This window comes from Stylophora pistillata, chromosome 13 (assembly GCF_964205215.1).
Source record: "Stylophora pistillata chromosome 13, jaStyPist1.2, whole genome shotgun sequence".
NCBI classification, from domain to species: Eukaryota; Metazoa; Cnidaria; class Anthozoa; order Scleractinia; family Pocilloporidae; genus Stylophora; species Stylophora pistillata.
The window spans coordinates 9,456,746-9,472,141 of NC_142531.1; the positions used below are offsets into that span (position 1 = coordinate 9,456,746).

General features: G+C 39.1%; 1 pseudogene across 1 annotated transcript; it reads left to right on the forward strand.

Moving 5' to 3' along the window:
- The first annotated feature begins 736 nt into the window (after positions 1 to 736).
- On the forward strand, positions 737 to 14,501 carry LOC111345968 (serine/threonine-protein kinase ULK2-like; annotated as a pseudogene). The gene is made up of 24 exons (XR_015994838.1): positions 737 to 772; positions 1,070 to 1,169; positions 1,280 to 1,330; positions 2,725 to 2,847; positions 3,199 to 3,272; positions 3,651 to 3,752; positions 3,855 to 3,913; positions 4,637 to 4,719; positions 5,154 to 5,204; positions 5,585 to 5,664; positions 6,539 to 6,668; positions 6,792 to 6,865; positions 7,328 to 7,364; positions 8,081 to 8,129; positions 8,207 to 9,395; positions 9,563 to 9,717; positions 10,598 to 10,723; positions 10,851 to 10,900; positions 11,298 to 11,416; positions 11,518 to 11,624; positions 12,213 to 12,254; positions 12,354 to 12,398; positions 12,919 to 13,009; positions 13,336 to 14,501. The product of XR_015994838.1 is annotated as a serine/threonine-protein kinase ULK2-like (transcript).
- The last annotated feature ends 895 nt before the right edge of the window (positions 14,502 to 15,396 follow it).

The window sequence follows — 15,396 nt, forward strand, 5'->3', positions numbered from 1 at the left end:
CTTCTTCCCCAAGTGAAGAAGATTTTCATACCTCGCAGTGAAAACCACTTCTTCATCGTACCTCTTTCCCTCATTATCTAAAGCTCTCTTCAAAGTCAAGATTTCCTCCAGCCACTTCTCTTCGTTAGCAAACCCTTCAAACCTCGATAGGTAAGCAAAATGCTCGGCCATATCTTGAATAAACAAGTCACCTTCGCTTAGAGCTGGAGGCCGGTTTGAATTTTCATAGGGAAGATGCAGCTATAGGATGAACTCTCCGACGCCCAATTTCTGTCTTCTCGGAAAACCATTCGCAGTTTAGGCGAAAATGAAGATAATTTCACTTTTTTTCTTCGCCAGTAAAGATTTTTGGATCTCCCCACTGCAACCACTTCTTTATCGTATCTCTTTCCCTAATTATCTAAGGCTCTCTACGAAGACGAGATTTTACGACCTCATCTCTTCGGTAAAAAACCTTTCGAAGCTTGACACGTACTCAAAATGCTCGGTTACATTTTGAATAACTAGCAAGCCAGCTTGGCTTGGAGCTGGCGGCCGGTTTCATACGGTACAACAAACTCGCTGACGCCCAATTCTCTATTCTCTCAGATTCCATCTGCAGTTTAGGTGTACGGGTCGACTCGATCGATTTTTCAAGCACATTAATCTCCATAGAATAGCGAGCGAGAATACTCTCACCTTTGCCAAGCGCCTACTTGAAGTTTCATCTTTCCTTACGCGCAGAAATTCACGTCGCATGTTCATTCTGACGATACTCGTGGCCTTTCGTGAGGTTCGTGACCAGAAACCTTGGACCATGTTTCCCTCGTTTCGAAATGTTTCTTCCCTCTTGGTCTCTTCATCATCCACTGAATTCTTATACACATACTCCCATCCTGACACATACTTTAACTATCTAGGATTTTTCCGACCTAACAAATCCCTTAGAGGTTTACGACAGTCAGGTTATGCTTACAAGCTCATGATGACCTGTTTCCCTTTTTAATTGAAAAGTATTAGCAGCAGCGTGAACAGAAAATGTCTTCTCGTGGAATTTTACATTAAACATTTTTATTTTCTTCAGTAAAAGTATATTTTCGCATCTGAGTTTTGCAATCATTTAATAACTTGGGGGCTGTTACGGGTCAAGCTTTTCTTAGAACTAACCTCTCTTGCAGACTACCTTCGTGGTAAGAATATTTCACTTTTGTTACAATAAACAGGTTATCAAACTTTAAGTACACCTACATTGCTATTGAAGGGTAATCAACATATTATAAACCTGCGTTTTTCTCTACAGCAAAGGGAACCCTTAGTGAGGATACCATCCATATTTTTTTACGTCAAATAGGTATTGTAATGTTTTGATATCATTCTACCGGAAGTTGTCCTAGCGGAAGTTCTAAGACATTACAAAGGATCATGGATATTTGTATGGGCCATGCTTTCCGGTGTCACAGTGATATGTGTACCCCCGTGATATGGGTACCCCCGCACACATATCACTAGTGATATGTGTACCCCCTCCAAGATGGCGGCCAGTGATATGTGTATCCCCCATCCCCCTCCCCTCCAAAAAATAAATAATTACGGCTAGCTTGTGTTAATAGACGCAAATCGTTCACTGAACCATCTTCCACAATCAGAACTGTAAAGACACGACTGGCGAGTCCGACAGTTCTTATGGGCCAGTAGCAAACATCAAACAATCTATTGGAAATATAAAGGAATCGAAATAGTCATGTAAACAAAAATATATGTTGGGGATACACATATCACTGGTGACTGCAATCGTATCCGCTTTGTCGCCTGTCTAGCACTGAAATTACTTGCTACTAGCTCCTTTACTGGCTAGTACGTAAGTGCATGAGATATTTCACCAACTGACAGCAAGTTTTATTGATTCCCAATCATATTTGTCACTGACAAATTTAAAAAGTACACAGACGACATCGCACTAGCCAGGGGATACGTATATCACTGAGATCTCTCGTTCAGTGATATGTGTATCCTCAACATATCTCGGGGTTAAGCATATTACGGAAATCGTAGTAAGTGATATGTGTATCCCTTGGTAAAGCAAGCGCTGTTGTCTTTCTAGCAAATTACTAGCTAAGCTTAGATATGGCTAGTAAGTGTATTATTCATTCCAAATTGACAGACGACAGCGAGTTAGTCAGGGGATACACATATCACTGCGATCGCCGTTCAGTGATATGTGTATCCCCAATACTTCTAGGGGATACAATGTGGATACGCATATCGCGGCAATCGCAGTCAATAAGTGTATTGTTATTCAGTTGCATTGTGATCTTCTTCCGTTTATATTTTGGATCGGAAACTTTAAAATATAAAACCACAAAATTTGTTCCTCGTAGCCATGTTTTCTTTGAAGCTCTAAGAGGCCCGGGTGCAAAGCTTCAGTGTTTTGTGTATCCCTACCAGGGGTACACATATCACTAGTGATATGTGTGCGGGGGTACACATATCACGGGGGTACACATATCACTGTGACACCGGTTGTCATGGCGGATGAATAAAGACTAGTTTCGTGTTATAGTTTAATCTGGGTTATTGCGAGGCCATCCAAGTGACATCGTTACAGGTATGGGTTTCATCGATTTTATCCCACCGTTGATCTTTTATTTCAAATTTACATTGTCTTTCAGCTGGAATGTAGCTGTAATGTATTTGTTCTAAGGTATCATGATATTCAATTCTTTTAATCGTTTTGGCTCTCCATAGCTTCTGCCATGTGCACGCTGCAATCCAAAGGTGTTGTGCACAGAGATCTAAAGCCTCAGAATCTACTACTGCACTATGCAGGGACAACCACACCCTCACCATCACAGATCAAAATAAAGATTGGTAAGTTTTGGATGGGAGGTACTTTCTATTTCTCATTGGGTGTAACCAATAATAGGGGCTCTCTAGGTGTCTGTCTGGGGATTTACTCTCCATCTGGCCTCAGTTCAACCTCAATCTTTCACCCTCATGGTGTCAAACTTCTTTATAGGGAACCCTCTCTGAGATGAGCCTTAATGTCTTAAATTATTCTCGCAGTATTCTGTAACAAGAAGCTTTTCACAACATCAAGTTACTAACCTCTTCCTTTTCCTTTCTTATTTTGGATCAGGACTGGTATAGTGACAGAGTTCTGAGGTATTTACTTTTATATTGATAAAAATTGATTTTAATTTTTCTTAATTATTATTTTAGCTGACTTTGGGTTTGCAAGATCTCTCCCTGGTAAAATAATGGCTGCTACTTTATGTGGATCTCCTATGTACATGGTTTGTGTAAACTACTAATACTTGTATATTAAAGTAGATCTTTTGTATTCTTAAGTTGCATGAATTTTACTATGTATTTTAGTCTTTAGAGGCCATTTAAAAATATGGATTCACCTTTAATTAAATAGGTAGTGGTGAAACCACCTTTGTAAGTGTAAGTGGTTAATTTAAAAAGAAAATTACTGCCATTTTGGACTTTTTAGAATTCGCATTTGTTATTATCTGTATACAGCAATTGTTGGTAGAACTCTGTGTTAAAACATCTAACTATATTTCAAGATTACTGAGTGATATGTAGTACCATTCAAAATTCCAATTCCTTATCACACTTTCAATATTAATTAATTTGACAAGTTTGTTTCTCTTTTGTCATTCAAGGCTCCTGAAGTTATAATGTCCAAAGGATATGATGCCAAAGCTGATCTCTGGAGTGTAGGGACAATTGTTTAGCAGTGCTTCACTGGTAAAGCTCCCTTTCAGGTGCTCTTACATGCCATGGCATTTAAAAACCAATTGTAACAAACTTTACCAAAGTAACTATAAATGAAAATCAAAGATTCTTTTGATTTTGTTATCTTCCAGGCAAACAGCCCTCAGCAGTTAAAGAAGTTTTATGAAAAGAGCAAATCTGTTTCTCCCAAGTGAGTGGCCAAAGGGCATAGATGTGAATAATTTTTTAATGCTTTCTACATGTATATCTTTATCTAAAAGTAGTTCTGTGCTGCTTTTTGGTTGAATATGATTTCTGATTACCATACTAGGGAAAGCTATCATCATGATATTCATTTCATGCTTTATTAGATCCAAATTTTGAAATCACTAGTGATCCAATCGGGCTGTCATTGGTGAAATTTATTCAGGAATTGCACCAATTTTTTGCTCCAAATCGCATCTTTTCCCAGCCAATGAGAAACCTTTACCAAAACACAGCAACTAATCAAATTTAAAGGCTTGTTTCAAATGACCAATCAAATTAGAGGAAAATGAAAAACAACTTTTGCAAATCACTTACAAATCAGCTCAGTACTGGATCAAATATTTGTATGGACTAAAAACAGTGCTCAACACCAACGTTAGCCAACTAGCCACAGACAAGTAGAAATTCAGTCTTGGCTAGTGGTTTTCAATTTCCACCAGCCAGTTTGGCTAGCAAAATAACTTAATTGTTGTAACATTTCACTTATCACTAGCTACTTGGCTAGGAAGTTAAAATTTTTTCAACTTTTTAAAAGTTCTAAAAAGATTTTGAAATCATCTGTCTGATTTCAGACTAAATTTCACTGTACTATGTTTGATTAACCATTATTCATTAATACTGGGACAGTTATCCATGAAACGTAAACAGCTGCTTTTTGTAACCTCAGTATTCCAGCTGGTACTTCAAACCACTTGAAGGACCTACTCATTGGATTACTAAAAAGGAATCCTCGTGACAGGCTGGATTTTGGTAAAGAATTATTACATCTTTCTTTAATGTACTGAGAAGTCTGTTCACTTGACAAATGCAAAGCTTGTTCAAAGCAATTTGAAGCTGAATTGTATGAGGTAGAGGCTAAGATATAATTATGAGGACATTTGATTCTTTTTTCAAAAATGATTTTGTTGTCTCATATAACCATAAATTGTGTTATTTAAATCATGTGCCAGCAACAACTCTTATTATATGTAGTCTATGAACTGTTACTCGTGCTCAATTGATGATCTGAGTACAAGGCTGACAGAGGAAAGAAGAGAACAATATCACTTTGAGCTGAAAAAGGTTTTTTCTTTACAAAGCAACTTTCTTAGGCAGTGTTAGAACTAGAGTATGTCATCATTCACTTTGTCTGTCTCAGCAGTGTTGAGTATTAAATGTAAATTAAGTTATCGTTTGGTTTGCAGCGGATTTCTTTGCCCATCCCTTCTTGACTGGCAGAGTTCCCCATAGTGCACGTAAGCGAGATCAAAACTACTGTTGCTACTAATGTTCTGTATGGGCAGGCAAGCAGTTATCAAGAACAAAGAAAGAAGATGAATGAGATATTTGCTCCAGACAAAAATCCATTACTCCTGTCTATTAAAGGCTCAATTATTTTGGCTCTGATTACTTTAACATTTAAAAGCAACCCAGCTACTTAAGATTTGAGTGCCAGAAATTATTTATCAAAAATATTAGAAGCTTTGATTTTTTTAGACTCAGCTAACTTTTGCTGTCTGGAAATGTCCATGGACAGCTTGAGAATTGGAAAACTTTCTAAAATCATTGTGAGAATGTTTCTTTTTTAATTGTTTTGTGATTTTATATTTTTCAAAATTTATCCACATGTCTTCAGCTACCCCAGTTGATGTCCCAGTCCACCAACGTAAACACTCTGGAAGTCCTCATGGAACAAGGTCACCCACATATTCTCCTGTAAGTGTGCCATCATTATAATTATAACATTATATTGTTTGTCCTTATAGAAGGGTTGGTGCACAGTCGAAGCAGCTGTCTAGAGAGGGAAGGTTATCTGAGTAGTCAAGACTCCCTTAGGGTTTGGCTCCAGTTGTCTGCAGGATGATTTTTTCTCCAGCAGATAGACTTCAAGTCTATCTATCCATTGAGCTAACTGCCTCCCGGTTATCTCAATGGATAGAGCGCTGGACTGATGTGCGGGAGGTCGAGGGTTCGAACCCCAGCCGGACCAACACTCAAGGTCTTTAAATAATTGTGAAGAATATTCTGCCTTTCTATAACATCAAGAAATGGTTTAGATATTCTAGTCTTCTCGGATAGGGACGAATAAATAGAGGTCCGGTCTCCTGCAGGGCTAGGGATACGAGGTGTTAATTTCCCACGCACGAGATTACTGTGTGATCGATGTCCTCCCCTGGGGTGGGATGGGTGGGTTGTTGTCTTGTGTTTCATACATGAGCCTCTGGCTCGGGCGATGTGGGTAACCATGCCACTCGTAAAGACATTAAACTTTGATTACTATTACTATTACAGGGAAACTTATCCCCCAGGAGAGGGTGTGTGCAGTAAACAGTGTTATGTAACTCTCATGTGTCAACAACTGGGCCTGGATTTTTCTGCAAATGTTATACAAATCTATTCTTTAGCAATAAGCTACTATAACAACCAGTTAATGTGAACACATGGCATGGTTAGCCAAATGAATCCTATCAAGATAGTAAAACATGAATGGAACAATGTTTTTGAACAAGGTTCTCTCCTGACAATGAAAAGTCAAATAAAATCAAGTCTTAGTATCCTTATTTTTAAATTTCTGAATTAAATTTAACAGAACTTTGGTGCAGAAGTTTTGGGTGGCATAAGAGTTGACCTTCTTCACCGCATCACTCCACCCCATGATGGCACTGGCATTTCCCCTCAGGACCCTCCCACAATCATGAATATCAGCACCTCTGGGAACAGTAAGTATTGCATGTAGGGTTTAGAAGTGCTTGATTGTCAAAACTTGAATTGGGAAACAGGAATAGTCAGGATGGCTGACCATTGTTTCTATCTCATCAATCTGTTTGTATTTTATATTTCAGACTCTAGTGCACAGCTTAGTTCTCAAGGTGCCTACCCTCCAAGTGCAGCTCAAGATGATGAACTAGCTGTTGAGGTTTGTCTGAGAGTACTTATTAGCTAGCGTGTGTATTAATGCAGCTAGCCTGTGTATTGGTCCAGTGCAGAAGATATGGCACATTGTAGCTTTTAGGGCAGCATTGGAGAAGAAGGCTAATACCCCCTCCTTGTACCAGGTGCTATACAACAGTGATTTTTCCTGGGGAATGTTCCCCCAAAACAACCCACTTTGCAGTTCCCCTACCTTATATCTGACCGACCTGAAGATACCCATTTCAAAGCAAACAAAACTCTTAGACTGAAATAAAGTAGTTAAATGGCAGTTTATCACAGACCAGAGTGCATAAACTGTGCCCTATTTTGGATTTTATGTGTATGAGATTACGTACCCATCTTCATTATGAGACTTTGATTATTATTCCTTCCCCCTCCATGAGAAATTTGTTTCTTTTTACATTTTGTAATTCTAATTAGTTTAATATTCATCTTTATCATTTAGGGTTTTGTGCTTGTTCCATCTAATCCAGAAACTCCGAGTGAGTATTCACATTTGTTAATGTACAGCACACATCTCAAGCCAAACGTATACCTAAACAAAATCATTGCCAAGGTCTTCTTAATATAAGCTCCCGTGCAGCATAACTCTGCAGTTAGAATTTTGTGAAAGAAAAATGTAGATGACTCTGTAGTTGTAACTGCATGCGTTAATGGCTGCGAAAACAAGAATTTCTCATGACCCTGTCATTATCAAATTCAAATTGTTATACAACCCAATAGAACATGATTCCAAACCTTTTTTTGTTGTTGTTGCTACACTGACTCCTTAGAGGTTTAAGTTTTCACTATCAACTCAGGTTTCTTCTAGAGAATGAGTCTTCATCTGCACTTTAATAAGTCATTTTTTTTGTGTGTTCTTAGTTTAAACAGTAGAAACAATTATCCAGATAAAATTTACTCAGTATCAAGACTTTCTGAACCATTACATATAAAATTAGAACTACACTGAATGAGAATGATTCATGAAGCTTATCACTCTCAAGAGTGACTGGTAAATAATTTTTATTTCAACTATTCATCACTGTGAAGCAGAAAAGTGATGAGAATAAAAGTATCATTATGGGACTTATGTTTGATTTAAAACCAAATTCTTAGAACTTAAACCATTGGAAATATACGGTGGATAAAATGAGAATTGTCATTTTGATCTTGTCATTAGTAGGGCATAATTTGATGAATTTTAATCTCTTACCAGGACATCATCAGCAGAGGCATCACTCTGATCCGCTCTTTCCTTTCTACTGGTAAGTATTCTTTGTCATTAGTTCTCCAGATTTATTTAGGACCTACAAATAATATTATAATATTTCTTTGTCTTTAGCCAATCACCTCCAAGGACTGTGACTAGTCCACGTTCTCCTTCTCCTCCATCATCACGCACTCCTCAGAGAGCCACCTTTATTGTTGACTCACCACAGTCAGTATCGCCAGTCTCTCCCCCTTCCCCTATGGTACAGGCCCCTCCCGCCCTTTCCCCATTGTCATCTCCATCATCTGCAGAATCCTCTCCAGTTGAGATCCCAATTAGAAAGCGCACAAGTTCCTCTCCAGGACCTGCACAAAAAGGTCAGCCATCATCCACTCCCCTGCCCATTCCACGCACTGGAAGTTTACCCAAGCAGGCATCTTCTAGAAATTCTTTGTCCCCCACTCACCGCAGAGCAAGTTCAGGCACGACTCCTAGAAAGCAGGGAGTTGGTACCCCATCCTCTAAACCCTCAATAGGCAATAGCCCAACTAGTAACCCAGGTGCATTGAAAAGTAGCAGTAGCCAAAAAAACAGTCCAGCAACACAGAGGCAAGTAGCTCAAGTTAGCCCGAAGGGATCCTCACTGCTGCCGCTCAAGCTATTAATGCGCAAGCGCAGGGGTCTGAGATGACCGTGGGCTTGCACCAGAAAGCTTTTGCAGGATTCTCTAACACAATTGCTAACAAGGGACTGGCAAGTAAGGCAGCAGTTGGGACCTTCCGAAGAGCACTGTCAAATATTGAGCCTTCGGTTACTCAGTGACCAGACAGCTCGCCGATATTGACAACCCTGGCTCGTCATTCAAGTTCTGGAATGGGTATCCCAATAACAGACCTCTCTGAGCCAGGAGCAGAGACTAAGCAGATCATACGCGTGCATAGCTCGCCCGCCATACTAGCAATGGGCCTTCGAAGGAAGGGAAGCTTGCTGACATCACCAGGGTTCCAACTAGGGGCTACAGGGGCAACTCCCGTATTTCGTCGGAACTCAGGTGGTGGATTCACCCCCCTGAGGGGAAAAAGTCTGCCTATTTCATCTTCCCCTACAGGTCTTGCAACCATACCGGGCTCACCGACTAAGACATCCCATAGTACGGAGGCTAGAGATCCCATAGTTGATCCTGACAATGAGATGAAGGCCTTGAAGGGTCTTTTTACGGTTGGGTCGTGTTCGCCCAAAACGAGGGAGAATGTGTTTCTGCTCAGGAAGAATTCAGCAAACGCTAGTAAGAATGGACAGAAACCTGCTGTTGTCAGTCAAGGTAAACATAGGATTTGCACCATATTAAGAAGAATTTATGAAGAGAGATTTTTAGTATTTGCTTCGAAATGTGTTTATGGTAATTTGATGTTGTAAGAACTACTTTATTGCTACTGCATGTGAGTTGCATAGAGACCGTTCACCCTGACGCCTTAATTATCTCGACAGGAACTAAGGTTACTCTCGGATTTGGAGACAATTTCCCCCGCAGGAGCCCCAAGAGACTTATGGTTGGTTCACAGGAAACCGAAGCGTCTTCTCCCGACATGGAAGGCCCAATAGCCCTCATAGCTCCTGAACTGCCGGAAGATACTCTCTTAGATGTAAGAAAATAATTACAACTGATTTATTGCAGAACTTTTCCATTGACTGTGGTGAAACAAACACTAACGCGTTCATAACGCCGAATCAAAGTAAAGGAAAATCTCATTATATATCTATATTTAACAATTATTCGCCGAAGGCGAGGTGAATATCATCGAATAATCCCCGAGACGAAGTCAAGGGGATTATTCGACAATATTGACCGAACCTGAGGCGAATAATTGTTTTAGTATAATTTCAGAGCTGAACAACAGAGAAATTTCTAAACAACAGGGAAATTTCTAAATTCATAACATTTTAGTAACATTTATTGACATTTTACTTTAACATTTTGTATAAAGCGCGTTGAGCGATTTATATAGCATCATATACGGAACCGCTCGACCAATCAGATTGCCGGAAACTCTTTGCTCAGCTCTGAAATTATACTAAAAATATATATATATAATGCTAATGAGAGAGCTTATTGAAGCTAACTACTGTAATCCCGAATCACTGTCCACGCTCAATTTAAAATTGCTCCAACAGATTTGTCATTTAAATATATACGAAAACATTCAGGGCAACCATTATTGTCAGAGTAGCCTTCAAAGTTTCAGTGAACCTAATCTCTGTTTCGCTCATCGTCAGGTCTGAATAGACAATAGAAACCCAATATATTTTCATTAGGTTAGATGAGATTTTCCTTAGGACAGGGCTTGAGTGTTCGATGCGATCGCTTTATAATCACAGATCTTTGTAAAGCTAACTCAGATATTACTAATTGAATAGAATCACGCGACATTTGACAGTCAGTTTAAAACCACTTTTTAAGTTATTACCCCAACAACCCAAGGTAAATGACAGCTGCCTCTTTTCTTTATTTTGTAAAAACCACAGATGGAGCACACGGAGGGCGTTAGGAAACTTAATTTCGTTTTGTCTTTGACGGATGCCATTCTTGAAGTGATCAGTGCCAGGGGAACACCTTTTACAGTGCTGACAGACTCTGTGGCCATCCGACAAGTACGTGAATTGATGTTGTTTTTCGGCTCCCTGGGTTGAATTGTGTAGTTGAACAGCGTTAAAGTCTCGAAGAATTGTTTTAGGTCTTAGATAGTGTATAAATATTCTCTGTTTTTCTCTCTTTCAGAATGAAAGCCTCCTCGCCGACCAGATTGGACTGCAAAGTGACGAATTAAGGTAAGAAATTGGGTTTAAATGACAAGTTGAATTATATACGCGTTTTGATTGGTTTTACATATGATATATTGGAGGACGCATAGTCGTCACCATTAACAACATTTTTCTTTTTTTTTTCATCGATAAAACAATTAGATTCCATTTTTCAGTGGGTCTTGTACAGTTAAAGATAACAGATGTCGAAACAAAAGGGTAAGAACATCAGTGACACTCTTGGCTGTGCCGCTTTGGTGTTGTTACCATATTTCGACGTCATCTGTGATGTATCTGTGAACAGACCCACAGTAAGATGAAATCTACTTGTCAAGGAGAGGATTACTGTACACGGATTTGCAAATACAGACCTTACTTTATAGCGAAGTTAGATCTGGCTAACTAAGGTTCTTAAACTTTGCAGAAAAATGGAGCAGCTGGTACTGTACGTGAAAGCTCTGCGAGCTCTTAATCTGTCTCTTCTCTTCGCACAAGGAGAAATCAGAGTTGGGCACTTAAAACTTTCCAACGCCGTCAAAAATGGTGAGATAGATAGATGCTAGAAGGCCCTACTCTCATTTACATGTGCGTGTAACAAACCTGAACGAAGCATTGAGTTCATTACCTTCGTTTACAATTTTCAGTTCTAAACGACTTGAACGGTCGATATCACCAGTGTTTGGAGAAGGCGTCACAACTGAAGCAGCTCTTGGAACCTGGACTACAGACACTCGATGGAAAATCTATGACGGTGAGCCTACTTCGTGTATGCATTAAGGTCTTTTAGGATTTAATCAGCTTTCTCGAGCATAATTGCTTATGGTTTGCTCCTGTTCACTTTGCGATTGGCTTTAAACTTGCACTGCCTTCTCAACCAAAGAGTCATATGCAGAACTTATATCAATTGTAACTTTGTCTCTCGCGTCTCTACGCTTTAGACGAGTTTCGTTCGTGTGAGCTGAATTCCAGTGAGCCCTTTTGAAAATTTACCTTCGTGGAGTTGGCTGTTGTGATTGATTTAATCTTAGTTTTAGGAAACTTCACCAAAAAGGGCAGTGCTCCAGGCCACGTGTATTCACTGTATTCTCGGCCCCTAGTCTGCTTTTTACTCCCTATTCCTCTCCCCCTCTCCTCCCCTCCCCATCGGTATTGTTTAGTTACTTTAATATCCGGACTAGCTTCCTAGGGCTGTGTTTACAAGAGCCTCGAGATAAGCTGTGACGAGGTTGGCATGGTGTCTTCCATGCTGCTTTCTGCCGGCACAACCTTTACTGTTTTTTCTATCCACTGCTTCGTTGGGCTTGGAGTAAAATACTGTCATCTTACATCCTTCTCACAGGTCAGCGCTGACAGGCTAATGTATCATTACGCCATGGAACAGGTAACTACCTTGAACGTTCAGGCAAGCTATTCGTGGATGCCGTGCTAGAACTTGAATTTCTTATTCATTCTCCTTTTGTTTTTGTTTTCAATTCTTTAGTGTCAAAACGCTGCCCTCGATGAGCTGTTCGGAAACCCAAAAGAGGTGCATGACTAACCCTCATTTGTTTGTTCCACATCTTCGTTGTTTCTTGTCACGTTTTCTCCTTGTTTCGTCAACCAGCTATTTAAAAACGTTTCTCTCAGCTCTTTTCTCTTTTTCTAATTAACAAATGGTAAACACCACAGCGTACACTATTGAGATATGGATGCACGCGGGAGGTTGCTAAGCACGAAAGAAGCGTAAGAGTCCCTCGAGGCGATAGCCGAGAGCGACTCTAGCTTCTTGAGTGCTTAGCAAACCTCCCAAGTGCAGCCATAACTCAATAGTGTACGCTGTGGTGTTTACCATTTGTTTTATAACATACCATTGATACCTTGTAGCTAAAGAGTTCCCTTTTATTTAACAAATCTTACGCGACCAGAAAAAACAAGCGCGCGCGGAAGAAGTCTTTACATTTGCTCACGTCAGCAGCGTACACCCATGGGAAAATGGGGGACGCTAAATTGACCAATCAGAGCGCGCGCTTTGCTTTGGTTATGTTGTAACTCTCATTTTTGTTCAGTGTAAGGTCAAGTACGAGACTGCCCAGGTTTTGCTTCAAGGCTTGGAAGAAGAAGCTCATACTGACGAGGATCGGCGTCTGTTGAATAAATGTATCCTTTGATCTCGTTTGCGCTTCAACAAAGCAAATACAAACCCCAAATCCTAAATCGCTGGGTGGAGAAAAAAATTAAGTTACTGTGGTCATTATACATGCATCTTGAATAGGGTACACTATACTTTATGCCACTGGAGTATTTTAAACTGGGGAGGAATAGTTACAAACTAATGTCGTGACAGAAACTAACGTGTCTTCAGAAGAATAGCGAATTTAAAGATTTTGCCTCGAAAAAGACCACAGAGTGCTCCCCTCCCATTCCCTCCTTGTAATTCTTTCATAACACTGCAACTTAGACAACAAATAACTTAACTTACTTAGTCATAACTTGGCTGGCGACTGACCTGTATTTCCAGGACAAGGACTCGCAATACCAGTCAAAGTAACGCAAGATAGACTGCGTGGGACTGGGAATGAACCTTGAGGTGCCCTGCTACTTGTGGGCATGTGTTCTCGTTTGTGAATGGGGTGTAGTGAACTTCTGGTTATCATCGAGTATACTGTCAATATTTCGCATTATTGGGGTTTTCTATTATTCCTTATTTTACAATCTTGAAAGGTAGAATAAAATCACAACGGTCATTTGAACTTCAGAGTAAGAAAATTGAACAGTTTCAACTTGTCACTCTAATTTACAAATTAAATAATCTGATACAGGACGTTTGGTTTTTGTTCGTTTGTTTGTTGGTTGGATTTTGCTTGAAATCTTTTATTTATTTCTTGGAAAACGTTCTGATGCTCTCTTGTGGTGAGCAGATGGGATGTTCACTGTTATTTATATGTTTTATCATGTTCAAGCTGTGTAGTTTGTACTTGCAATGGACGAAATTTCTCCAGCAGAAGTTCAAAATTGCTAACGACTTTTTTTTAAACCTCACCTTTTGATATGATGGAGCGATGTTAAGTGATTATCAAAACCTAATATAAAACTTGCTTGAACTTTTTTTTATAATCTCAGGAAGTAGTTAAAACATCCGATCGTATTTGTTCTTTGTAATCTGAGTTCTAGCCATCTTTGGTCTTGAGAAGTTCAACGTTTGAAATAGGACCAGATCATTCTATGTACATAGTTTTTTTGCCCTGGGTGAAGTCGTTATTGCCATGTACAAGTACGCTTGGGGTAAAACTTAAAAAGAGAACAGAAAAGTAACGTGTATGAAGGAAGCGAATATCTAAGAAAGGGTACTATGGAACACTATGAAAATGTTTATAAAAAGTGAAAATTTAAGTCGCTATTTTTAGAGTCGATAATTTAACTTATTATACATACGGACGGCACTTTTTTTTTAATTCAAATTTATAACTGAGTAATAATTCATTAAGATTATTTCGCAACACAGGAAAAAATTGTTATGGGAGAAATGTATTCGCGATTGCCAATATATATGCTATTTGAAATGTGTAAATTTTGTTCTTAGATTATTAAAAGCGTGCAACTTCAAAACATAAAAAAAAAAACAATAATAAAAGTAAAAACAAAGTGTGAACCTGTTTCAGTATTTTTATTTATCAACCCAGCTTCTGACGAGTGGGTTGTGGGGCTTGTTATTATAGGAATTTTCCGGGATAGCGGCGATTCAGAATTGCTGATGGCAATGCGAAGTTCGTTTAAAAACTGAGCAATAAAAGGATTCGTCTGGCCCTAGTTTTGCATAGACATTTCCAAACCATACTCCTAGCAAAATACACCGCGAGAATTATTCATAGCGGTCCTATCATAAGTGAAGGATTATTCCCAAATTGTTGCCTTCGTTGCTATCTGTCTGTATGGCCACCTAAGATTGTTCGTGTAGATGTAAAAATGCGTTGATTCTATTAGTACAAGGTAAAAGAGTTTTCAAAACTTCATACAGAATATGATTAACTAGGGAAACCACTGCTCAAATTTTCGTGAAAACATCTGATTTCCTCCCTGAAATTTCATATAAAAAATTCTTTCACAGATCTAAACACAAGGATCAAAAGTCCAATTTCCTCACATTCTGAAGACACTCGTAGTCTTTCGTGAAGTTCATGACCGAAAACCTTTGACCATCTTTCCCTGACGTTTTGAAATGTTTCTTCCCCGTCAGTGCGATCTTCATCCATCATGAATTCTTACTCCTCGATCCCACGCTCTCAGAGATTGTTAAACTTTAATCGATTTCCACTTGATTTTGCGATGAGGTCACATATGATTTGAACTTTGAAGTGAAAGGAAACAGTTGCGTGAATAGCAAGTTTTTACAAGTGGAATTTGACAATAAAGATTTATTTTCTTCAGATTTTAACTCCCTCAGTCAGACTATCAAAAACTCAAAGAATGTCAATAGTTTAGACGTAATGTTTTTAAGTTTTTAATATAGCTACTTACGTTTAATTTTTATTTATACTTATTTTTAA